This window comes from Lithobates pipiens, unplaced genomic scaffold (assembly GCF_037356315.1).
Source record: "Lithobates pipiens isolate NorthernLeopardFrog02 unplaced genomic scaffold, aLitPip1_a1.2 Scaffold_18, whole genome shotgun sequence".
NCBI lineage: Eukaryota > Metazoa > Chordata > Amphibia > Anura > Ranidae > Lithobates > Lithobates pipiens.
The window spans coordinates 107,008,709-107,034,954 of record NW_027507758.1 but is presented as its reverse complement, the minus strand read 5'-3'; the positions used below and the strand labels follow the sequence as shown (position 1 = coordinate 107,034,954).

Genomic DNA, 26,246 nt, shown 5'->3' with positions numbered 1-26,246 from the left:
TTTTATCTCCCATGGTATTTGCGCAGCAATTTTTCGAATGCTTTTTTTTTGGAAAAAAGAACAGTTTTGTGCTTAAAAAAAAAAACACAGTAACATTAGCCCAATTTTTGTATAATGTGAAAGATGAAGTTACGCTGAGTAAATAGATACCTAACATGTCACTCTTCAAAATTGCACACGCTCGTGGAATGGCGCCAAACGTCGCTACTTAAAAATCCCCATAGGCGACGCTTTAAATTTTTTTTACTGGTTATATGTTTTGAGTTACAGAGGAGGTCTAGGGCTAGAATTATTGCTCTCACTCTAACGTTCGCAGCGATACCTCACATGTGTGGTTTGAACCCCGTTTTCATATGTGGGAGGGACTTACGTATGCGTTCGCTTCTGCATGTGAGCAGATGGGGACAGGGGCGCTTTAAAATTTTTTTTTTTTTTTTTATTGTTCATTTTACTTTATTTATTTTAGTTTGACATTTTTTCCCCTAAAATATTTTTTTTGATCACTTTTATTCCTATTACAAGGAATGTAAACATCCCTTGTAATACGAATATGGCATGACAGGTCCTCTTTACAGTGAGATATGGGGTCAATAAGACCCCGCATCTCACCTCTAAGCTGGGAAGCCTGAAATAAAAAATAAAAAAAAGATTCTGGCTTTGATCGTATTGGCGAGTCGGTAGAAGCACCTGAGGGCGGTGGGAGGGGGGGGGATGTCTAGGGCTGGGTATCACCGACTATGGCTGGGTATTGCAGGGTATCTCCGAGTATGGCTGGGTATCGCCGAGTATGGCTGGGTATCTCAGAGTATGGCTGGGTATCTCAGAGTATGGCTGGGTATCTCAGAGTATGGCTGGGTATGGAAATTTATGGCAGGGTATTGCAGAGCATTGGCTGGAATTGTACTGCAGAGTATTGGCGGGTAGTGCAGAGTATTAGCTGGTATTGCAGAGTATTAGCGGGTATTGCAGAGTATTAGCGGGTATTGCAGAGTATTAGCGGGTGTTGCAGTGTATTGGGGGGTGTTGCACTGTATTGGGGGGTGTTGCAGTGTATTGGGGGTGTTGCAGAGTATTTGCGGGTGTTGCAGAGTATTGGCTGGTGTTGCAGAGTATTTGAGGTATTGCAGAGTATTTGTGGGTGTTGCAGAGTATTTGTGGGAATTGCAGAGTATTGGCTGGTGTTGCAGAGTATTTGTGGGTATTGCAGAGTATTTGCGGGTATTGCAGAGTATTTGCGGGTATTGCAGAGTATTGGGGGGTATTGCAGAGTATTTGCTGGTACTGTAGAGTATTGGGGAGTATTGCAGAGTATTGGCAGGGAATTGAGGGGTTAAATGTCCGTGAGCAGCGATGTGGGCACTGCAGATGCAGCCCACATCGCTGCTGACACCGATCTCTTCCCCCTCCACTGTACCGATCGGTACAGAGAGGGGAGGGAGGTACCGGCATCATAACATGACGCCGGTTTGTTTACAAGTGATCGCTCCGTTATTTGACGGAGCGATCACGTGGTAAACGGCCGCGATGAGCGGCCGTTTACCGTGATCCGTGATGCGCCGGGTCCTATGGACCCGGCGGTCACGGATGCTCTCGAGTGCGCGCCCCAGGGGGGCGCGCGAGAGCAGAATTCTGGGAGGATGTCATATGACGGCCTCCCAGAGTTAAACAACCGCCCTGTAGCCGTCATTCGGCTATGGGCCGGTTGTTAAGTGGTTAACTTGTATGCTTGGATGGCATGGCGAACTGTGTTCACAGACAGTGATTTTTGGAAGTACAGTCAGTATTCACAGTTCTTCACTTTTTCCACATTTTGTTATGTTACATCCTTTTGTTATGTTACAACCTTATTCCAAAATGAATTACATTAATTATTTTCCTCAAAATTCTACAAATAATATCCCATAATGACAATGTGAAAGGAGTTTGTTTGAAATCTTTGCAAATTTATAAAAAATAAAATAAAATCACATATACATAAGTATTCACAGCCTTTGCTATGACACTCAAAATTGAGCTAATAGATGTCTCTACTACTTGATTGGAGTCTAACTGTGGTAAATTCAGTTGATTGGACATGATTCTCATAGACACCCACCTGTCTATATAAAGTCCCACAGTTAACAGTGCATGTCAGAGCACAAAGTCCAAGGAATTGTCTGTAGACCTCCGAGACAGTATTGTATCGAGGCACAGATCTGGGGAAGGGTACAGAAAAATTTCTGCAGCATTCAAGGTCTCAATGAGCACAGTGGTCTCCATCATCCATAAATGGAAGAAGTTTGGAACCATCAGGACTCTTCCTAGAGTGGGTCATCCAGTTCAAACAGAGCAATTGGGGGAGAAGGGCCTTAGGGAGGTGACAAAGAACTCAATGGTCCAGCTCCAGCGTTTCTCTGTTGAGAGAGGAAAACCTTCCAGAAGAACAAACATCTCTGCAGCACTCCACTAATCAGGCCTGCATGGTAGAGTAGCCAGATGGAAGCCACTCCTCAGTAAAAGGCACATGGCAGCCCACCTGGAGTTTGCTAAAAAGCACCTGAAGGACTCTTAGACCATGAGAAACAAAATTCTCTGGTCTGATGAAACAAAGATTGAACTCTTTTCCTGACTAGCAAGTGTCATGTCTGGAGGAAACCAGGCACCACTCATCACCCAGCCATTACAATTTCTACAGTGAAGCAAGGTGGTGGCAGCATCGTGCTGTGGGGATGTTTTTCAGTGGCAGGAACTGAGAGACTAGTCAGGATCGAGGGAAAGATGAATGCGGAAACTTCCTTGATGAAAACCAGCTCCAGAGCACTTTGGACCTCAGACTGGGGCAAAGGTTCATCTACCAACAGGACAACGAACCTAAGCACACAGCCAAGATAATGAAGGCGTGGCTACGGGACAAGTCTGTGAATGTCCTTGAGTTGCCCAGACTTGAACCCAATAGAACACCTCTGGAGAGATCTAAAAATGGCTGTGCACTGATTCAACTGGATGGAGTTTGAGAGGTCCTGCAAAGAAGAATGGGAGAAACTGCCCAAAAATAGGTGTGCCAAGCTTGTAGCATCATACTCAAAAAGACTTAAGGTTGTCATTGGTGCCAAAGGTGCTTCAACAAAGTACTGAGCAAAGGCTGTCAGCAAGACATGCGATGGGCAGAGCTTCTACAGTGCTGAACCCATGCAGAGGGTGCTGTGCAGTGCCATAGACAACAAAAGGGCAAGGTAAGAGCACTTGCCTTCTGTGACGCTGCCCCCCTCCTGTCCCACCTGTCACACTGCCCCCCTCCTGCGTCAGCACCCCCTCCTGTCCCACTTCCCCCCACCTGTCATACTGCCCTTCTCCTGCCCCAGTGCCCCCCCTCCTGTCACACTGCCTCCCTCCTTTCCCACTTCCCCTCACCTGCTGCACTGCCCCCACACTGTCCCCTCCTGCTCCAGTGCCCCCTTCTGTCAAACTTACCCCTGTTCCACTGCCGCCCACACTGCCCCCTCCTGCTCCAGTCCCCCCCCCTGTCACACGGCCCCCTCTTGTCCCACTTCGCCCTCCTGCTCCAGTGCCCTCTTCCTGTCACAATGCCCCTCCTGTCCCACTTCACCCTACCTGTCACACTGCCCCCCAAAACTTCCCCCTCCTGCTCCAGTGCCCCCTCCTGTCACACTGGTCCCCTCCTTGTCAGGTCACCTGAGTCCAGGTGAGAGCTGCACCCTGTTGGGGTCTGGAGTGCACGGCAAGGTAGTGGAACCTACAGCTGACTACTGCCAATTGAGCCCTGGGTGGTTCAGGAAATCAGGTACTCTGGAGCACCAACACAGATCACACTGGGAGCTAGAGCATAAGATTTCCCAGGGCGTGGAATATAAGAGCCAGTGGGTGTTCACCAGGGCCCCTGATGGTATGGATGGACTCCGCTTTAGTCTGGCTCCAGGTAGCGGTCCCCAGGGTCTCCCAGCTCACGCTCACAGTAGACTACTGGAAAATAGAAAGGAAGCAGCAGCCTGGAACAAGGAGGAGAGTCAGGAGATAAGCCAAAAGGTCAGGGCAACAAGCAGATAGGGATAGTCAAAGAACATGCCAAAGGTCAGGATATGAAACAGATGAGGACAGTTAAGCACAAGCCAAGGTCGGTAAACAGGATCAGATGTAGGACACAGAGCAATGAGCACATGGAAGCCAGAACACACAAAATTGATCAGCAGGACTGGCTTGCAGTGCACAGGTTAATATAGAGTTATCTGATAGGGGCTGGGGTGGAGCCATGCTTTGAGGAGAGATTACTTAAGCAACCAGGTGAGAGTGGCTGGCCTCTAAAGCTAAACACATGGAGAGGTAAGCTGACAAACATTACTGCATTACCATGACATTCCTGTCCCACTTCCCCCAACTGTACCGAGGGGGGGTGGATGCAAGAAGTATCTGATCTTGCCTAGGGCACAAAAAAGTCTGGCACCAGCTGCCACTATTTGTCTTAAGGCCAGGTCCAGAGGTGCAGGTGCGGGCCTGCGGACCATGGCTGAAGAAATAGGTGGAGAGGCGCCACAAAAATCTCCGCTCCTGTCACCACCACCGTATATATGGGCTGGAAAAAGTGGGTGGAGACAGGGGCATAGCCAAGGGGTCAGCAAAATGAGATTTCACCTAAATCCTTGCCCCAGCCCTGTCTGAATGGCCATACAAGAAATAAGGAGAGCTGTTGCACAGGAAGCCACAGACAGCAGTAAAGCTTGTAAAATGTCCTGACCCTTTGTCACTGTATTAAAAATATGTATCTGTGTACCAGGTCTTTTTTGGGCCATTTTTGTGCAATGAAAAACCACAATTTCTTTCTCTTGCTCTATTTTGTGAAGCATTTAAGGCAGAATTTACACTGGAAGAAAGGCATATAAGAAATGGAATGGAGTCCAGGGAATTATCAGAACATCCGAGGCCAGTGCTACAAACAGGGGTAACTTATTGTTGAACCTGAAGGCCAGGATGTTCACACTTGGAATTCCCCATTTCTGACATAGGAGATTGAAGATTTTTGGATGAAGAGCACATTCCAGTCCTGGTAGTGATGATTGAGGTAATCCACCTCCCAATTGTTTTTGGAGAGGGCTGAACAGCGTTTCTTCCTCCATGACATGATCAGTCTTACTTGCATTAGGGCTGCCTGACTCCTGGTACCTGCCTGGTTTTGCAGCCTTAAGGTATTCACATGGTGAGCAAACACGCCCTTTGTAATTGAAAATCCCTGCCTAGTGTCTTTGGGAATAGAATTTTAGAATTTGTTTTTTTCTGTCTCTGGATGTGAGAGTTAGTTCCACTTTAACCACTTCAACCCCGGACCATTTTGCTGGCCAAAGGCCAGACCACTTTTTGCGATTCGGCACTGCGTCTATTTAACTGACAATTGTGCGGTCATGCGATGTGGCTCCCAAACAAAATTGACGTGTTTTTTTCCCCACAAATAGAGCTTTCATTTGGTGGTATTTGATCACCCCTGCGGTTTTTATTTTTTGCGCTATAAACAAAAATAGAGCCCAATTTTGAAAAAAACGCATTATTTTTTACTTTTGTTATAATAAATATCCCCCAAAAATATATAAAAAAACATTGGTTTCCCTCAGTTTAGGCCGATACGTATTCTTCTACATATTTTTGGTAAAAAAAAAAAAAAAAAAAATCGCAATAAGCGATTATTGATTGGTTTGCGTAAAAGTTATAGCGTTTACAAAATAGGGGATAGTTTTATGGCATTTTTATTAATATTTTTTTTTACTAGTAATGGCGGCGATCAGCGATTTTGATTGTGACTGCGACATTATGGTGGACACATCGGAAATTTTTGACACTTTTTTGGGACCATTGGCATTTATACAGCAATCACAGCTATACAAATGCAGTGATTTCTGTGTAAATGACACTGGCAGTGAAGGGGTTAACCAGTGGGTGGCAGTGTAGGGGTTAAGTGTTCCTAGGGGTGTGTTACTAACTGTTGGGGGCTGGGCTTTCTTTTAGTGAACACTGATCTCTGCTCCAATCACATGGAGCAGAGATCAGCGTCACTTCTTGCTAGGCAGAATGAGGAGATGCTGATTACAACGGCATCTCCCAGTTCAGCCGCCCTGTGAGACAATCGCTGGTATGCCCGCGTCGATCGATTCCGCGGGACCCGCTACCGGACTCACGGGGGTCCCGACCAGCACGCGAGCGCGCCGCCAGTGGCGTGCTTGCGATGGCAGGGCGGCATTTAAGATTGGATGTACCTGTACGCCAATATGCCTGCCCGTGCCATTCTGCCGACGTACATCGGCGTGCGCTGGTCGGGAAGTGGTTAATCTATCCTCGTTGCCCTATTCTGCCCTATTCTATTTCTTTTTCAATTAACGTTTTTTTATTAGAATATACAACAACAAAATCAGAAACATTACATGCCGAGGGCACAGGGGCAGGGTGGGCATACAAAATAGAACTATCAAATGTGGAAACCACTGTGCCCAGTTAAAGAGAAAAAAATCAGCAATCACTGGCTCATCAGGCCCTACCGAAACAATAGGCAGGGAACACCGAGTACCAACTTGTAGCTCACGGCGTTAGTAACAAACAGAAGTAACAAGAGAAGAAGAAGAAAAGAATGGGGAAGTAGAAGAGAGAGAAGAAAAGGGAGGGGGAAGAGGAGAGGGGGAGGGGAAGAGAACAGAAGGGTAGGTAGATTAGCATCTCAGCTTCTAGGGCAGCTCACCTTGTGTCTGTCATGAAAATCTCACGAAGAGATTGTCCTCCAGGTCTTCTGATGTACGATCGTCGCGGGTACGCACGATCGTACGAACGCCCTTACGTTCGTACACAGGTGCGCGTGCGCGGGCACGCGCACGGTCGCGTGCGTGCGTCCGTATTGGCGCCAAACGGCCTATTTAAACCAGCCTCTTGCCAACAGTCTTTGCTGTCTGCTCAACAGCGTTATACCTGTGAGACCTGATCTGTGTTGTTTGTTCCTGTTTGACCCGGCCTGCCTGTGACCCATCTGCTATCCGCCTGCACCCGACCTCGGCTTGTTGTGACTATTCTCCTGCCTGTTCCCTTGTACTTCGTTCCTGCCTGGTATCCGATTCGGCTTGCTCTGACCATCCGTCTGCTAGGAGGGTAACGTGCTTATATACTGAACTGTTCATCTGCTATAAGTGCCTGCTCATATTGAACTACCTATCTGCTGCAATAACCTGCTATACTGGACTGTTCATCTGCTATAAGTGCCTGCTCATATTGAACTACCTATCTGCTGCAATAACCTGCTATACTGGACTGCTCATCTGCTATAAGTGCCTGCTCATATTGAACTACCTATCTGCTGCAATAACCTGCTATACTGAACTGTTCATCTGCCATAAGTGCTTGCTCATATTGAACTACCTGTCTGCTGCAAGTCACCTGCTTATACTGGATTGTATTATCTGCTACAAGTGATCTGCTAGTATTACACTATCCATCTGCTTCTAGTACCTGCTGTAAGGGATCTTCCCGGGGTAGGGTGTGTTTGGACACAGTTCACAGCAGACTTGGACTTTATAAAGCAGACCTTGGCGTTTATTCGTGGTACAAACAGTCCAACAAACAAAGTATACAGCAACACCGTGCTTCTTGTGTATAACAGGAACAAAATAATAACAAAAACAAACAACCTAGCCCGGCTGGGCGCTTACTAACAGGTTCTTCTCACCTATCTGACACTTATAAACACAGCGTCTTTCGCCTGGATATCGCAGGGTGGATTTTAGCTCCAGCAGTGGCTGTGCTTGCAGCTTCCTCAAACACACAGACTGTTCGTTTCCCTGGCTGAGAGCAAACACCTGCAGGCCCGCAGAGCCTTTACCTTCCCAGGCTAATTAGGATCAAAGCTCACCTGATCCAAAACCCAGAACTGGAACGAGGGATGGGGGGTGTAGAATGACAGGTCCCTCTACCAAACCTACCTGCCATTCCATATAAACCCAGGCCCGGCAAGATTAAATAACAACTCAGCAGCATATTGCTGCTGAGAAACTGATCCATCCTGGACTTACCATCTCACACTGTGTAGCAACCTAGGTGAGATGTACACCCCCTCAACCACTTCTCCAGTGACATGTCTACATATCCCCCCCCTCTTTTTCAGACCGGAGGGCTGAGCCTTTTGTCCCCACAGACAACTCACCCTCGACAATGCGTCAGCATTTGCCTGCAATTTCCCTGGCCTGTGTTCCACAGTGAAATTAAAGTTTTGTAAGGACAGAAACCATCTAGTCACTCTTGCATTTCTCTCCTTGTTTAACTTCATCCATGTTAGGGGGGCATGGTCTGTCACCAACTTGAATTTCCTGCCTAGCAAGTAATACTTTAAAGATTCTAGGGCCCACTTCACTGCCAAACATTCTCGCTCCACAATGGCATAATTTTTCTCGGCCGGGGTTAGTTTTCTACTCAAGTACGTCACCGAATGCTCCTCACCATTCACTACTTGTGAGAGTACTGCACCTAAGCCTGTGTTAGAGGCATCTGTCTGGACCAGAAATTCTCGCCTGAAATTGGGGGTAACTAACACAGGTGGTTGGCACAAGGCAGACTTAAGGCTTTGGAAAGCCTTCTCGGCCTCTGGGGTCCACGTGACCATTGCTGTCTTTCCGCCCTTTGTCAAGTCAGTTAGTGGAGCAGCAACTGAGGCAAAGTTCGGCACAAATCTACGGTAATAACCGGTAATACCCAGGAAAGCTCTAACCTGTTTCCTTGTCAGGGGTCTAGGCCAATTCTGTATTGCCTCAATTTTATTTAGCTGTGGCTTAATCAATCCTCTCCCAACAACGTAGCCCAGATATTTGGCCTCTTCTAGGGCTAGAGCACACTTCTCGGCATTTATGGTCAACCCTGCATCACTTATGGTATCCAACACGGCCTGTACCTTACAGAGGTGACTTTCCCAATCAGGGCTAAAAATGACCACATCATCGAGGTAGGCGGCTGAGTAATCCCGATGTGGTCGCAGAATCAAGTCCATCAACCTCTGGAAAGTTGCAGGCGCTCCATGTAACCCGAATGGCATCACTACATACTGGAATAGCCCATCAGGGGTGGAGAATGCAGTTTTCTTTTTAGCCTCGTCAGAAAGTGGAATCTGCCAGTAGCCCTTTGTGAGATCGAGGGTGGTTATGTACCTGGCGTTACCTAACTTCTCAATCAACTCATCTACCCTGGGCATAGGATAAGCATCGAACTTGGAGATCTCATTCAACTTTCTGAAATCGTTACAGAACCTCCAAGTTCCATTGGGCTTTGGGATTAGCACAATTGGGCTGGACCATTCACTCTGTGACACCTCAATTACCCCCAGATCAAGCATACGTTTTACCTCGTCAGATACGGCTTTTCTACGTGCCTCCGGTATCCTATAGGGCTTTAGGTTTACTCTGCTTCTAGGCTCAGTTTCAATGTGATGATGGATGAGGTGGGTACGCCCTGGGAGGTCAGAGAACTTGTTTTTGTTTTTCTGTAAAAATTCCAGAGCCTCCTGTTTCTGTGACACTGATAGAGCATCACCTACTTTGACTGGAGGGATTGGTGGTGACAAATTATTAACAGTATTTGTCGCCACCAAGGATTCCCTGTCTTTCCAGGGCTTGATCAAGTTTATGTGATAAACTTGGAAAGGCTTCCTTCTACCTGGTTGGTGCACCTTGTAGTTCACCTCACTGATCTTTTCAACAATTTCATAAGGACCTTGCCACTTCGCTAAGAATTTACTCTCAACAGTGGGGACTAGTATAAGGACCCTATCGCCTGGGTTGAATGTCCTGATTCTTGCGGACCGGTTGTAAATTCTACTTTGGGCCTCTTGAGCTCTCTGGAGGTGTTCCCTTACCAGGGGCATTACAGTGGCTATACGGTCCTGCATTTGTGCTACATGCTCAATAACACTCTTGTATGGGGTGGACTCACTCTCCCATGTCTCTTTTGCAATGTCCAGTAGACCCCTAGGGTGACGACCATAGACCAACTCAAATGGTGAGAACCCTGTGGATGCTTGGGGCACCTCCCTAATAGCAAACATGAAGTAGGGTAATAAATGATCCCAGTCACGACCATCTTTTCCCACCACTTTCTTCAACATATGTTTCAAAGTTTTATTAAATCTCTCCACCAATCCGTCCGTCTGGGGGTGGTATACAGAGGTACGGATGTGTGAGACTTTAAATAGTTTGCATAATTCCTTCATCAGTTTTGACATAAATGGCGTACCTTGGTCAGTTAGGATTTCTTTGGGGATCCCAGTCCTAGAGAACATATAAAACAACTCACGTGCAATTGTTTTAGATGCAGTGTTTCTTAAGGGTACAGCCTCAGGATAGCGGGTCGCATAATCTATGACTACCAAAATATACTGGTGTCCTCTAGCTGACTTTACCACGGGACCCACTAAATCCATGGCAATACGCTCAAAAGGCACCTCTATAATAGGGAGCGAAACCAAAGGACTGCGAAAATGTGACACTGGGGCACTAACCTGACATGTGGGGCACGACTCGCAGTATTTTTTTAATGTCATCATATATCGCCGGCCAAAAAAACCTCTGGAGAACCCTCTCTCGCGTTTTGTCAGTCCCCAAGTGTCCCCCAAGAACATGGTTATGTGCCATGTCAAGCACCTGACGCCGGTACGGCTTAGGTACCAGAAGCTGTTCCACAATCTCATCCTTAACCTTATTGACTCTATAGAAAAGATCATTAGTCACCGAAAAATGTGGAAATCTTTTTTCAGCATCTGGTTCCTGAGGTACCCCATTCATAACAGCAACCTGCTCTCTCGCATTTTTGAGAGTGGGGTCCTGTAATTGTGCAGCGCCAAAATTATCCCTAGACACCTCTAAGTCTAGTATATTTTGCTCAGTGGGAGGAGCCTCCTCCTCCCCAGCCAGGACCTGCAAAGGAGAACAATCATTTTCATCCTGCACACTTCTATCATTCACAGGGGACAAAGCAACCCCCTTAGAGGTATCCCCACTCCTTTTGGGGATTTTTCTTTTTTCCCAGAGAGCCCAGAATAATGGAAAATCGCGCCCCAATATTACATTATGCATGAGGTTTTTTACCACACCCACTTCATATTGTACGGTGCCTTGTTCAGTCCCGACTTTAGCCAGCACTATAGGGTACACTTTTGTATCACCATGTATGCACACAACACTCATATGCTTTTTAGACTCTAAGTCCCCAGCCACCAGGCTAGCATGCACCAAGGTTACGAGGCTTCCCGAGTCCATTAACGCCTCAACGGGAAGGTCATTGATGGTAATATTGCAGATTTGCGGTTCAGTCTCTAGTCCAGGAACTGCAGCACAAGATGGTTCCGCAAACAGCGACTGATGCCGGCTAGCGTCACACTCCATGGGTTCAGTGGTAAGAGGGCAATGGGCCGACACGTGTCCCGCCTCATGGCATCTCCAACACTGGATAGGGCCTGGTCTCTTTGGCAAGGAGTCCTTTTCAGAGCCCCTTAGCCACCCGGGACCATCACCAGTCTTTTGTCCCTGAGACACCATTTGAGCCCTTTTCCCGCCATGAGCACCCCTCCACACTCCCCCAATAGATGGAAATCTCTTACCAGCTGACGGCACAGATCTGGCGCTCCGGGGAGGTGAAGATGCTGCAGGAACATCACGGAGGTAGTCCTCAGTCGCCTGGAACCTCTCCACAAGGTTGACAAGTTCGTTTGCATTCTTAGGATCACCTTGTCCCACCCAGCGTTGCAGGTCAGTAGGAAGCGCTCGGAGGTAGCGATCCATCACGACCTTCTCTAGGATTTGTGCAGGAGTAGAAGTGTCTGGCTCCAACCACTTTCTTGCCAAATGGATTAGGTCATACATCTGGGACCTCGCTGATTTGTCCAGACTGTAGCTCCAGTTGCGTACCCTCCGGGCACGGACTGCAGTAGTAACTCCTAGTCGGGCAAGTATCTCCTCTTTTAGCCGAGTATAGTCCTTAACCTCTTGCTCACTGAGGTCATAGTAGGCCTTTTGAGGTTCACCTGTTAAATAGGGCGCAATTACCTCTGCCCACTCAGCGGCTGGTAACTTCTCTCGCTCAGCCACGCGCTCAAATACTGTTAGATAGGCTTCAACATCGTCCTCAGCAGTCATCTTTTGCAGCGCTTTCTGCACAGTCCTTCTCCCAAAAAAAATCTCTGGAGCGGCTCCCATCACTGTGGGTGGATTAGCAACCACAGGCGCCTCTCGATTTGCTATCAGGTGCTCGATAAGTTGTTGTTGTGCAGCCATGGACTGTTCATGTCGTCTATTGGCCTCTGTCTGAGCCTGCTGTTGTTGCAAACTCACTTGCATAAACTGCTTCAGCATCTCCTCCATGTTGCTGGACTGTTCTTGGAGTGTAGTTGCAGCTTTCACCCAGGACATCAGCAGCTGTAGCCAAGTCTGTCCACACCGTTGCCCCTAGCAACCGTGTTGCCCGCTACCTCCACCAATTGTAAGGGATCTTCCCGGGGTAGGGTGTGTTTGGACACAGTTCACAGCAGACTTGGACTTTATAAAGCAGACCTTGGCGTTTATTCGTGGTACAAACAGTCCAACAAACAAAGTATACAGCAACACCGTGCTTCTTGTGTATAACAGGAACAAAATAATAACAAAAACAAACAACCTAGCCCGGCTGGGCGCTTACTAACAGGTTCTTCTCACCTATCTGACACTTATAAACACAGCGTCTTTCGCCTGGATATCGCAGGGTGGATTTTAGCTCCAGCAGTGGCTGTGCTTGCAGCTTCCTCAAACACACAGACTGTTCGTTTCCCTGGCTGAGAGCAAACACCTGCAGGCCCGCAGAGCCTTTACCTTCCCAGGCTAATTAGGATCAAAGCTCACCTGATCCAAAACCCAGAACTGGAACGAGGGATGGGGGGTGTGGAATGACAGGTCCCTCTACCAAACCTACCTGCCATTCCATATAAACCCAGGCCCGGCAAGATTAAATAACAACTCAGCAGCATATTGCTGCTGAGAAACTGATCCATCCTGGACTTACCATCTCACACTGTGTAGCAACCTAGGTGAGATGTACACCCCCTCAACCACTTCTCCAGTGACATGTCTACACTGCTTATATTGACTGTTATCTGCTGCAAGCACTTGTGTGTATTACCCTGTTCACCTGCTACTAGTGACCTGCTTCCCTGCACTGTTTATCTCCAAGTTACCTGCTCCATTGAACTGTGTATCTGCTATAAACTACCTGCTGGTCCCTTCACTGTGATCACCTGCTCCACTGATCCTCGCCTACCCATCCTACCCATCTGTTGTTCCTGCCAGGCACCTGTACCCCTCCTTACTCCTGTGTTCCCTGTTGTATTGCCAGGAAACCGGTAGTGGGAGTCGTAAAGGAGGCCTCTCTCCGCAATCCGGGCTCGCTACTAGAAGGTACGTGACAGTAGCAGACAGCCAATGTCTGAGCCCGAGCGGGGAGCCTCCGCCATGGAAGAACTTTGTCAACACCTGGCAGGACTGTCTGAGGCAGTTAAGGGCCTTCAACAAGGCTACACTCGGCTGGAGGAATGGGTAATTACTCTTTCCAACCCCTCCGGATCCTTGGGGGCCCCTCAACCATCAGTTTCTTCAGCTGAAGCAGTTCCAACACCTACAGTTGTGATGCTACCACCAGAACCTAAAGTTCCCATACCCGAGCGATTTTCTGGGAATCGCAGTGGCTTCAGGGCCTTCCGCAACTCCTGCGAATTATATTTTGCCCTCCAACCACGGACCTTCTCTTTAGAGGCTACCAAGGTGGGTTTTGTGGTGTCTCTACTCTCTGGAGACCCCCAGACCTGGGCCCACCGCCTGTTAGAAAACCAGGACGCAGCGTTGACTAATCTTTCTACTTTTTTTGATGCTATGGCTCAATTGTATGAAGATCCTCAACTTTCAGCAACTGCAGAAACCGCTTTGCGGACCCTCCAGCAGGGACGAAGGGCGGTGGAAGATTATGTGGCCGAGTTCAGGCGATGGGGTGCGGATACGAACTGGAATGATGCTGCCCTTCGCCATCAGTTCCGCTTGGGACTCTCTGATTCTTTGAAGGATGAGCTTGCTAGAGTCGGTGTCCCACAGACATTAAACGCACTAATTGACTTGGCGATACAGATCGATCGTCGTCTGAGAGAGAGGAGAGCTGAGAGGGCCACTGGTTTCTCTCGTCCAACCTGGATGCTTCCAAAGGCCCCAAGCCATTTACATCCAGCACCTGCCACCCGATCCACGTCTGACACACCTGAGCCAATGCAACTTGGAGTCTTGCGGCCATCTCTTACCCCCGAAGAACGTCAACGCCGGCGGAATAATAACTTATGCCTCTATTGCGGGGAATCTGGACATTACGTCAGGAACTGTCCAATAAAACTTCGTAAGTGTCCATCCATGCCTCCTTATCTCCCAGACTCTTTAAGGAAGTTTCCATCTCACCTTATCATTTCTGTCTCCTTTCAGTTCCCAGGAAAGACTTTACAGACACCCGCCATTATTGATTCCGGGGCATGCAGCTGTTTTATGGATTCATCCTTTGCTGCCCAACATCAGATTCCTCTCCTACCTAAGACCCGTGGACTCTCTATTCATTTGGCCGATGGCTCCGCTATTAAATCTGGTCCTGTAACTCGAGAAACTGCACCTCTATCTACTGTTATCTCTGGTTCTCATCGAGAACTTCTCCGGATGGACATTATCACCTCCCCTCTTTTTCCTGTAATCCTTGGGATGCCCTGGCTACAGGCTCACAATCCAACCATAAATTGGACTACAGGAGAAATTACCTTTTCTTCACCGTATTGCCAGAAGTTCTGTGGTTCATCCGGTTCTCTGAGACCAGCAACTTTATTATCTATTGACTCAGAGATCGATTTACGTCAAGCCATTCCCGAAGTCTACCATGAATTTTTGGACGTGTTCAGTAAACAAAAGGCAGAGGTGCTCCCGCCCCACCGGGCTTATGACTGCCCCATTGAGTTACTTCCTGGAGCCAAGATTCCGTTTGGAAGGGTTTTTCCCTTAACAGAAGTAGAGCAGGAGAAACTCAAAGAATACCTCGAAGAAAATTTAAAGAAGGGGTTCATTCGCCCGTCTACGTCCCCAGCAGGTGCAGGTATTTTCTTTGTTGAGAAAAAGGACCACACTCTCCGACCCTGCGTAGACTACCGTGAATTAAACAACATCACTATAAAGAACCGGTACCCTCTCCCTCTTTTTCCAGAGTTATTCCAAAGACTGGGAATTGCCACGGTGTTCACTAAACTCGATCTCCGTGGGGCTTACAACTTGATCCGTATCAAGGCCGGAGATGAGTGGAAGACTGCTTTCCGTACCCGATTCGGACACTTCGAGTATTTGGTGATGCCCTTCGGTTTGTGTAATGCCCCCGCCACCTTCCAATATTTTATCAATGATGTGCTCCGGGACTTTCTGGACTTATTTGCTGTCGTTTATTTAGATGATATTTTGATTTTTTCTTCTTCCCTTGAAGCCCATCGCAAGCACGTCAAAAGCGTGTTGGGTCGGCTCCGCTAACATGGACTATATGCAAAAGCAGACAAGTGTTTGTTCGAACAGGAAAGTATACCATTCCTGGGGTTGATCATCTCTAGTAAGGGTATAAAAATGGACCCCCAGAAGATTGCTGCGATTTTGGACTGGCCGACTCCTGTAGACCGGAAAGGAATCCAACGTTTTATTGGATTAGCCAACTTCTACCGCAAATTTATTAAAGGTTTCTCAGCTATTGTTGCACCCATCACACAACTAACTAGACAAGGAACCCGTTTTCATTGGACCTCTGAAGCTCAAAAAGCATTCGAGACTCTCAAGGGACTTTTCACCTCCGCTCCTATTTTAAGACATCCAGATTCCTCCCTGCCATTTGTTTTAGAAGTGGATGCATCCGAAATCGCCGTAGGCGCTATATTATCCCAGAGACAAGGAACTAAGGCCCTGCTTCATCCTGTGGCTTTCTTTTCACGTAAGTTATCTGCAGCCGAGAAAAATTACGATGTCGGAGACCGGGAGCTGTTGGCCATTAAATCCGCATTAGAAGAGTGGCGTTATTTGTTGGAAGGAGCTTCGCATCCAATTCTAATATTTACAGATCACAAAAACCTGGAGTACTTAAGATCTGCAAAAAGACTAAAACCAAGACAAGCCAGGTGGGCACTCTTCTTCTCCCGGTTCTCTTTCCATGTGACGTATCGCCCAGGGTCTAAAAATATAAAACCAGATGCCTTGTCACGGATGTTCCACAAGTCCCAGGAGAATTCTCCTCCGGATACTATTCTCGCTCCTGGGAATTTCCTTCTGCTTCAGGAAGATCTTCTCTCTCGGCTTAGACAAGCCTCCATGGGACAAAGACCCTTCTCAGAACCAGAACTACAAACCAGAGGTGGGTTACTGTGGCATAAAGACAAGATCTACATCCCCGAAACTCTGCGGGTATCTGTTCTAGAGCTGTGTCATGACCACGCACTCGCCGGACATTTTGGTATCACTAGAACCATTGATTTGGTACAGCGTACTTTTTGGTGGCCTCAGTTACGGGAGGATTGCAGGAAATACGTGAACACCTGCACTACGTGCATTAGGAGTAAGAACTGTAAAACCAAGGCCTGGGGCCTCCTTAAACCGTTGTCTGTTCCGGACAGGCCATGGAAAATGCTGTCTCTAGACTTCATTGTTGAATTGCCTCCGGCAGACGATCATACCACTATCTTGGTGGTGGTCGATCGTCTGTCAAAGATGGCACATTTTATTCCCATGAAGGGTACCCCTTCAGCCTCTGAAACTGCACAAGTGTTTATCAAAGAAATAATTAGGCTCCATGGGGTACCAGCCAATATAGTTTCGGATCGAGGAGTACAGTTCACCTCTCGATTCTGGAAGTCCCTCTGCAAGGCCTTGAATATTGAGCTATCGTTCTCATCCGCTTATCATCCTCAGTCCAATGGGCAGACAGAGAGGACAAACCAAACTCTCGAACAATATTTACGCTGTTTTTCCTCTTTTGCACAAGATGATTGGATCTCCCTGCTTCCAGTAGCTGAATTCGCGTATAATAATTCTCTCCATTTCGCCATCAAACAGACACCCTTTTTTGCCAATTATGGCTTCCACCCTTCATTTTTACCCAACTCCCTTCCTGAATGTTCAGTACCTGCGGTCCAGGAAAAGATGAACTTTTTTTCAACCAACAACAAACTTCTACAAGAAACAATGACTAAGACTCAAGAGCACAACAAGGCAACCTTTGACAGGAAGAGACGAGGAGAGTTAGTACTGGTACCTGGTGATTTGGTGTGGCTATCCACGGTAAACTTGAAAATGGCGTGTCCTTCAAGGAAACTAGGTCCCAAGTTTTTAGGACCTTTCTCAGTCAAAAGGAAAATTAACGAGGTTGCTTTTGAACTAGAACTTCCAGACTCACTAAAGGTTCATCCGGTATTCCATGTATCCTTATTGAAACCTTTCACTCCCAATCCATTTCCTAACCGAAAAACCACTCCTCCTGATCCGATCTTGGTTGATGGTGAAGAAGAATTTGAAATTGAAGCCATCCTAAAATCCAGAAGAAGAGGAAACCAGAACCAGTTCTTAATCAAATGGAAAGGATATGGTCCTGAAGAGAACTCCTGGGAGCCTGAGGACAACATTCATGCGAAAAATTTGATTCGATCCTTTAAAAGGGCCCATCCGGAAAAGTTTGCCCAAAAGGGCATCCGGAGGCTGCCCCTTGGGAGGGGGCAATGTCATGAAAATCTCACGAAGAGATTGTCCTCCAGGTCTTCTGATGTACGATCGTCGCGGGTACGCACGATCGTACGAACGCCCTTACGTTCGTACACAGGTGTGCGTGCGCGGGCACGCGCACGGTCGCGTGCGTGCGTCCGTATTGGCGCCAAACGGCCTATTTAAACCAGCCTCTTGCCAACAGTCTTTGCTGTCTGCTCAACAGCGTTATACCTGTGAGACCTGATCTGTGTTGTTTGTTCCTGTTTGACCCGGCCTGCCTGTGACCCATCTGCTATCCGCCTGCACCCGACCTCGGCTTGTTGTGACTATTCTCCTGCCTGTTCCCTTGTACTTCGTTCCTGCCTGGTATCCGATTCGGCTTGCTCTGACCATCCGTCTGCTAGAAGGGTAACGTGCTTATATACTGAACTGTTCATCTGCTATAAGTGCCTGCTCATATTGAACTACCTATCTGCTGCAATAACCTGCTATACTGGACTGTTCATCTGCTATAAGTGCCTGCTCATATTGAACTACCTATCTGCTGCAATAACCTGCTATACTGGACTGTTCATCTGCTATAAGTGCCTGCTCATATTGAACTACCTATCTGCTGCAATAACCTGCTATACTGAACTGTTCATCTGCCATAAGTGCTTGCTCATATTGAACTACCTGTCTGCTGCAAGTCACCTGCTTATACTGGATTGTATTATCTGCTACAAGTGATCTGCTAGTATTACACTATCCATCTGCTTCTAGTACCTGCTTATATTGACTGTTATCTGCTGCAAGCACTTGTGTGTATTACCCTGTTCACCTGCTACTAGTGACCTGCTTCCCTGCACTGTTTATCTCCAAGTTACCTGCTCCATTGAACTGTGTATCTGCTATAAACTACCTGCTGGTCCCTTCACTGTGATCACCTGCTCCACTGATCCTCGCCTACCCATCCTACCCATCTGTTGATCCTGCCAGGCACCTGTACCCCTCCTTACTCCTGTGTTCCCTGTTGTATTGCCAGGAAACCGGTAGTGGGAGTCGTAAAGGAGGCCTCTCTCCGCAATCCGGGCTCGCTACTAGAAGGTACGTGACAGTGTCCTCCTGACTATGCCAGCGCTCCCAGACCACACCGTGCTCGTCCAGCTTGTCCCTCACCCTAGCCGTCAACTTTTCCATCAGTTCAACATCCTTAATTCTGGCGTACAGGTCCTCTTGGGATGGGGGTGTATTTTTTTTCCAATTTAGAGCTATCAGACAGCAGGCAGCTGTGAGTATGTGCCGGAGTAACTTCCTGGACGGCTTGGCCATCTTCGGGTGCGATAAGCCAAGCAGGAAAAATTGTGGCGTAAAGGCTATAGGTGCGTCAAAGAGGCGGCTCAATAAGTGTCGGACCGAAGTCCAATAGGAAGCTATTAGGGGGCACGTCCAGTAGATATGGAAGAGAGAGCCCCTGTCGCGCTGGCATCGCCAACACCGGTCGGAGGTGGAGGGGTATGTTTTATGGAGGAGGTCCGGGGTCTGATACCAAAAATAGAGGATCTTATAAGAGTTTTCTTTATAGAGAGTGCACATCGAGCTTTTGGCTGCCTGCCTCCAGACTGTCTGCCACGCCTCCATCGGAAGTACCTCCCCCAGCTCTCTCTCCCATCTCAACATGTATGCGTGTTTGCCCTTCGTGTCCATTGGGATTGCATTAAGAAGTTGGTATATGTCAGATATGAGACCCTTACGGTTACGTCCCTCGAGTATTATCCGTTCAAACAAAGGGGAGAATTGCAGGGTATGGGGCTATAGTCTGGGCAAAGTGTCTGATCTGGAGGTAACTAAACAGGGTTCGGCTTGGTAGGTCAAATTTGGTCTGGAGCTCCGGGAACGGCAGTAGCCTGCGGGTTACAGGATGAACCAAGTGGCCAAAGTGGAACAGATTTCTAGAGGCCCAGGGCCAGGACATCTGGTGAGTGAGGCTGACTGGGATTTCGGGATTGTAGAGAAACGAGTTCATGACCGAACATTTAGATTGCAGTAGCCCGGAGCTAGACAACCTGCGCCAGAGCTGCCGAAGGTGGGACATCGGACCCAACAGTCGGTCGGGAGGCACCGTCACCTGCATGTTCCATAAAAGGCTGTTGGGGTGAATTGGGGCCAACCATATTTTCTCAATGTGCGACCATTTATTGTAGGACCGCTGCGGGAACCACGCAAGGATCCCCCGTAATTGGGATGCCTGATAGTATTTCACTAGATTCGGGAATGCCAAGCCCCCGTCAGCCCGGGACGCGGTCATAACGGAGCTTGGTATTCTATGTTTCCGATGGTTCCATACGTAGCTCAATGCGTCCCCTTGAACTTTCCGCAAGTGGGCATAGGGGACGGGGATGGGTAGAGTTTGAAAGAGAGGAGCTTTGGCAAGATAACCATCTTAATAGATGCGATCCTGCCCAGTAGAGAGATCCGGTGGGGCCTCCATTTTTGGAGAAGGGCTCTTATCGAACTGTACAGGGGCGGGAAGTTGGCGTGGTATAAAGTACTATAGGAGGGAGTAATATAGACCCCCCAAGTATTTATTGGTGGCGGCTTCCCATCTGTAAGGGAAGGTGGACTGCAGGTGATCAACCTCCGCTGCCGGAATATTCATGGGGAGGGCTGCGGATTTTGTTGCATTTATCTTCTACCCTGATAGTGGGTCAATGTCATTCTGACATTGACCCACCCTAGGATCTCCCTGATGTCAGAATGACATCGTCCGCAAACAGGGACACCTTAAATTCCTCGCCTCTCACTGACACCCCCTAATATCTGGGTTGCCCCTAATGGCCGCCGCCAGCGGCTCCACACACAGTGCAAAAAGCAAAGGAGAAAGGGGGCATCCCTGGCGGGTACCATTAGTCACCCAGAATACGGGTGAAGTAGCAAAGGGGGTTTTAACTTGAGATGTAGGAGCTGTATAGAGATTAATTACCGCCTACAGGAAGGGTCCCGTGAAGCCCAGGTGCCGCAGTGTGGCTGTCATAAAGGGCCAGCTCAGGCGATCGAACGCCTTCTCGGCATCGAGACTCAGGAGTACCGATGCCATGCCTTCCCTATTGGCTACATCAATTAAGTCAATGACTTTCTGAGTATTGTCCCCCACCTGGCGCAAGGGGACAAAACCCACCTGGTCCTTATGAATTAAAGCGGGGAGGAGTGCATTCAATCTATTCGAGAGGATCTTAGTGATTATTTTCAAGTCAGAGTCAAGCAAGGCGATGGGTCTGTAGCTGACGCATAGCGCTGGGTCTTTGTCCGGCTTCGGGATCAGGGATATAAAGGATCTCTGCATGTCGGTAGGGACCAGAGTTTGGTGGAGAAAGGCATTGTATAGTTTAGTCATGTGGGGGCTAAGTAGGGGAAGGAAGGCCTTGTAGTATTCATACGGTAGTCCGTCCGGACCGGGGGACTTATGGGCGGGCAAGCCTTTCACCGTCTCCTCCAGTTCCTCCGCCGTACTTATTCTATTTCTAAGAGGGGATGTATTACAAAATTGACGCACAGTATTACAAGTTATTTGGAAAGGTAAAACAGTTGCCAAATACAGCAATAAGTCTTAGAATAAAATAAACGCTGCTTGTCCTCATAAATAGTAACACAATATCTTAAATTCCCCTTAGGACTGTAAAGTAGCCAAAATGATACACCACACCATGAATTACCGTATATAAAAATAAAGAATAACTTTATTTATACAAGATCAAGTTAAAAACAGGGCACATCATACAATTTGCGTCAGTTCGGTTCTAAAATCAACCTTAATATTCGACCTGGTCCCCTTTTTTTTATTACTGGCAGGTCAGCATAAAAATTTCTCAATCATTGCATTCTGCTCTGTAAGGTCTCCATTTATGGAGAAATTCTAACTCACCAGGGCGAACACTCAGGTTAGTTTTATACCAGAGCTATCAATAATGATGCATATTGTATGATGTGCAATGTTTTTAACTTGGTTTTGTACAAATAAAGTTTTTATCATTTATTTTTACATAATTCATTGTGTGGTGTACAATTTTGGCTGCCTTAAAGTCCCAAGGTGAATAAAAGATAATGTGTAAAAAGTTGCCATATATGTATTTAAACTATGTATGCAGCTGATTGCTTGAAATTCACATTTAAATTGGCCATTGTGACAAAAACATCTCTTGTTCTTGATGTAATGAAGATAACTTAAAATGCCTATTTATTACTGCTGTTGTAACTCTGTAATTGTATATGAGCACACAGAAGGCTCATCCTAACCAGTGCTGTACATTAATTAACTGGGAGAAAACTCATGCTGAGTATTGTAATACAATCATTTTTTTCCTTAATTCCAAATAAAATAGAAATCTCTTTAACATGTTTATGTAAGTAGACATTTTTTGTGAGAAGGCTTCTTTCACTAAGAAAGAAAACAAATTGAAGATATAAAGTTAAGAAGAAAAATATGTACTGAAGTTAATGATCTTTTTAATCTAGGATAACGAATTTAAACTTCACCATGCTGACGACTTTCGATCTATCCATTTTATTTTGAACTTTATTTGTTTTTATTTGAAAAGACATGCTCTTCCAACAGCTAAAATATTGATCCACGCCACCCCCAAAAGTGACAACAGACTTAAAATTTCTGCATGCCGATCCCCCAGGCTATAGGATGAGCCAGCAGATCAGACTGGCTGATGGCCAAAAAACAAACTAAAAATAAGATTCATTTTTGCCAGCAAGAAAACACATATATATCTTCTCTCAAAAGGTTTAATATGGAGAGGTGCAGATCCAAAACTCATCAAATAAGAAGGGACTTTGCATATGAAATGTTCTGCAGAATAAAGTGTTTTTTATTTCTCTCCTTCATTTGGGGTTGAACATCTGCATAGATGCACACAAGCAAGCACTCTCCTGTTGTGGTAAGGGGATGAGGATTAAGTTAAAAAGGAATTTACTTCAATGACTCCAATCAATACTAAAATGTAGAGTCATGGTTGCCTGACAGTGGCGCCCTACATGACAGATTTGAATCTACTCGTTTTAAATGTCAAGCACAAAGATGAGACCAGAGCAAAAACTACTGTCTCAGACAGATCGCCTAAAAATAAAAAATAAACGTTTGACTGTTTAAACCAGGCTCAGCCTTATATACCCCCTTCCCTGTAAAATTAAAGGCCACAGACACAAATATCCACTTTGTACAGAATCTATTCTTTCTGCATAATGTGGATGAGATACAGCTTCATGCGGAAAAGTTTATGCAGCTCTTGAGAATTGTGCCTCTATTTCCCAGGAACGGATTTGCTGCATTTATTATTCAAACTATGTTATTTTTGAGCATGGTTATTTGAAAACATGAGCTGTGCGCCATCTGCGTGACACATGCCAAGGAAATATAGATTGCACTGCATTTCTGCTTAAGGAATTAAAGGAAGGTTGATAGCTTGAGAAAAAAAAAACATATATTTTGCCATTGCTGGTCAGCAATAATCGAAGCACTTTCTGGGGATTAAGCGGATGGCTAAGCCTACTGGACCAGACACTAGCAAAGGGCAGGGGGTCTTCTTATCAGAGAAATGCTTCTGGAGCCAGTCTCACTACAGGACAGATTGCTTTCATATTCCTGTCTGCAAGGCAACAAAGGATGGAAGTAATGCGATAATGCCAGAGTGCAATGGGTGTTAAAAACCCGTTGCATTTATGTATTGTATTTAGTAAATAATCAGACTCATCCAAACTGTGATTTTGCCACTCAACCAATGCCATTAAAATCAAGGTTAATGCTCAGATAATCCTCCCGACGTCTTGATACGAATGATAAGGATTCTCATTTGCATGGCCACGCTGTTGCTTGACCTTATTTGCTAAACACAAAGGATGAGACAGTCAGCGTGAAACTTAACTACTATGTGTTTTACATGGAGAATAGGCTTCTGGGAAGCTGGACACACTTCACAGGCTCGACCACCAAACCAATCAATGAGGTACAAACACCTCCCTACCAAGAAACGGAGACCCTGTGTAGTACTGCAGATTAGAAAATAAGTTTTTTGGTGCTGTTTCAGATGTATGTGGTTGTGTAAATGCAGATTTATTATTAACGTCTTATTTTACTATAAAAATATGTTATAGTAAATATTGACCTTTTTTTACGGACTATAACCTTTAATGGAATATTGAAAATAAATAGTCTAGCCATGGCAGTTATAACAAAAACTGGAGTTAATTTATGACAAGCTGGGTAATTTGAAAGGGAAACGTGGGAGCAAACAAAATGGGAACTGCCACTGTTAACTAATTTTTTAGGGCACAAACATGGGGGCTGTCATTGTTATGCTGGCTTTACTACCTTTTGTGTCACTGTCCTGAAAAGGACTTTGCTAGCTGCACACTTGTTCCAGATCAATCTTTTATTAGGCAGTGAAGCCAGGATATAGATGATATCCCTGGGTCCATTCACCTTTTAAAACGAGCCAACAATGTCAGTTCCCAATTTTTTTTCCTTACAGGTACACATAAATATTAGATGATCATCAGAAGATTCTGCCAGAATTTGATAAAATTGGGATGTCTATGAGCAACTCTAGCCTCAATAGACAATAGTTATAGCTGTTTGCTGTGGTAAAAATGTATGTTGGTCTAAGAATGTCCACTAAGTGTATTGAAATTCACACATACATGTATATGCCCTAAACTGTAAAAGCAAAAAAAAAAAGAAACAAGCAAACAAGAAAACTGAATAAACCTAAAACAATTAAAAATTCTATGGTTAGCATATCATTTTATGATTCAGTTAGCATATTATTTTAAATATATATATACATTTTTTTCTATGTAATATATATATATATTCTATATATCTTAATTTCTGATCTATTATCATCCAAGGTACCCAATTATGACAAAGGGGGTCAAACACTTCACAACTTTCATTAATTCTGACTAATTGTGAATTAAAGTGGCTCTAAAACCTGAAGGTTTTTTACCTTCATGTATTATATGTAGGTACCTGTAGATACAGTGAATATCTCCTAAACAGTTTAGGAGATAGTCACAAGGGATGCTGCTGATGTACCTTCAGAGTTCCATGCCGGAGCCGAGGGCTCCCGCTTGCATACGTGGGCCAGTGAATCCAGAAGGAAGACTAGGTGAAGATGGCAGTGCTGGGGATCCGTGACAGTGCTGCGCAGGAGGGATCTGCTTTACATGTAAGTCTGTCATAATGTGCTAGTATGCGGTACATACTAGAACATTATGACTTAACCCTCCACAGGGGAACACTTTATTTTAGTGTTGTTTACTACCGCTTTATGCTGGTCACAGACAGAACAAAATTTGACTGGTTCTGCAAAGACTAGCTGAATTTTGACCCATCTATGGGCAGTTGATCTATTGATTGACTTCAGTACAACCACCTTGTAAGGTTTTTGTGCAATTGCTGCCAGCACTGATCATGCATTCTGATGGTGGGGAAACCTGCCACTGGCAGAATACAATAATGCAGTGGGAGAGATTTCCCCCATCAAGACTAACTTTGTTGATGGGAGAATCAAGCAATTTTCTTTCCTTCATTCTATGGTTGAAGGAAAGAAAATTGCTAATATATGGCCAGCCTAACCCAATCATTTACAGGAAAAAGGGAAATGTAACAGATGCAGCAGCCTTTCATCAAAGGGTAATTTGGAGGAAACTTCCTAAAAACGAAGCAATGGCGGCATCATAGTAATCGCGGTCATTTCAAGTACAAACTGATCTTAAAGTCAAGTGCAAGATCAGCTTATTACTGAGGGCTTGTTCACACCAGGATGCCTATAATAATGTTCACTGCTTCAAATTGCATAGACATTTGCTGAAGATGTCCTGTGTCTTTGCGCCAATTGAACTGACTTGAATTGAAAACTGAACAAAAGTCAACACTCCCATTCATGCACCTTGCAGATCACTGCAATGCATTGGTGTAACCCCACCGTATTGACAACAATGGATTTTCCTATGTCTGCGCATGTTGCTTGCAATGGTAAATGCAGCAAAATTCATGACAATACAATTGTTAGGAGCAAGCTCTAAAGAGAAATCTGGACCATTATTACTGAAATAAAATAGCTGTACATCAAAGTTTCATATATATTCATAATTACAGTAATGAAATAAAGAAACAAAGTACAAATATGTTTCTTAAAAAAAGACCTGGAATAGTGATAGTCTGTTTTTGTTAAATGCATACAGTTAGGTCCATATACACTGAGCAAAATTATAAAAACGCAACACTTTGTGTTTGCCCCCATTTATCATGAGCTGAACTCAAAGATATACGACTTTTTCTATGTACACAAAATAGCTATTTCTCTCAAATATTGTTCATAAATCTGTCTAAATCTGTGTTAGTGAGCACTTCTCCTTTGCCAAGATAATCCATCCACCTCATAGGTGTGGCACATCAAGATGCTGATTAGACAGCTTGATTATTGCACAGGC

At 45.9% G+C, this 26,246-nt stretch overlaps 1 protein-coding gene across 2 annotated transcripts in view; it reads right to left on the bottom strand.

Moving 5' to 3' along the window:
* Nucleotides 1-26,246, bottom strand: part of WDPCP (WD repeat containing planar cell polarity effector) — a 547,580-nt gene that overhangs the window by 322,367 nt on the left and 198,967 nt on the right. The gene's annotated exons all lie outside the window — the stretch shown is intronic.